Source organism: Nicotiana attenuata, unplaced genomic scaffold (assembly GCF_001879085.1).
Source record: "Nicotiana attenuata strain UT unplaced genomic scaffold, NIATTr2, whole genome shotgun sequence".
NCBI lineage: Eukaryota > Viridiplantae > Streptophyta > Magnoliopsida > Solanales > Solanaceae > Nicotiana > Nicotiana attenuata.
In genome coordinates, this window is record NW_017672642.1 from 78120 (window position 1) to 79326 (window position 1207).

Here is a 1207-nt window from a genome sequence, read left to right on the forward strand (position 1 = left end):
AGAATGCCTCCAAATCTTCATGCGTAACTATGTGCTGCCAACTCCAAATATGACGGATAGTTCTTCCATTGAAATCTTTCAACTGCCTGCGAAGCATAGGCCAAGGACCTTGCCAATCCTGCATCAACACTGCTCCAAGCCCAACACGGGAAGCATCACAATAGACTGTATAAGGCCCAGAACCCGCGGGCAAAACCAACACCGGTGCCGTAGTCAGAGCCGTCTTGAGCTTCTGAAAGCTCGCCTCACACTCATCCGACCATCTGAACTGGGCACCCTTCTGGGTCAATCTGGTCATCGGGGCTGCAATAGATGAAAACCCCTCCACGAACCGTCGATAGTAGCCTGCCAACCCCAAGAAACTCCGAATCTCTGTAGCTGATGCTGGTCTAGGCCAGTTCTTGACTGCCTCAATCTTCTTTGGGTCCACCTGAATACCCTCTGCTGATACCACATGATCCAGAAATGCAACTGAACCCAACCAGAATTCACACTTCGAGAACTTAGCATATAACCGACTATCCCTCAGAGTCTGAAGAACCACTGTAAGGTGCTGCTCGTGTTCCTCCTGGCTGCGGGAGTATATCAATATATCATCAATGAAAACTATCATGAATGAGTCCAAATAAGGCCTGAACACTCGGTTCATCAAGTCCATGAAAGATGCTGGGGCATTTGTCAACCCGAATGACATAACCAAGAACTTATAATGCCCGTACCGAGTGCGGAAAGCTGTCTTAGGGACATCAGATGCCCTAATCCTCAACTGATGGTAGCCAGATCGCAAGTCAATCTTGGAAAATACCCTGGCACCCTGAAGCTGGTCGAACAAATCATCAATCCTCGGTAGTGGATACTTATTCTTGATCGTTACCTTATTCAATTGCCGGTAATCAATCATTCTCATTGACCCATCCTTCTTCTTGACAAATAACACCAGCGCACCCCAAGGTGAGACACTGGGTCTAATGAAACCCTTCTCAAGCAAATCCTGCAACTATTCCTTTAACTCTTTCAACTCCGGTGGGGCCATACGATATGGTGGGATAGAAATGGGCTGAGTATCCGGTACCAGATCAATGCAGAAATCAATATCCCTATCGGGCGGCATACCCGGCAGGTCTGAAGGAAAAACATCGACGAACTCACAGACAACGGGCACAAAATCAATAGAGGGAACCTCAGCGCTAGAATCACGAACATAGGC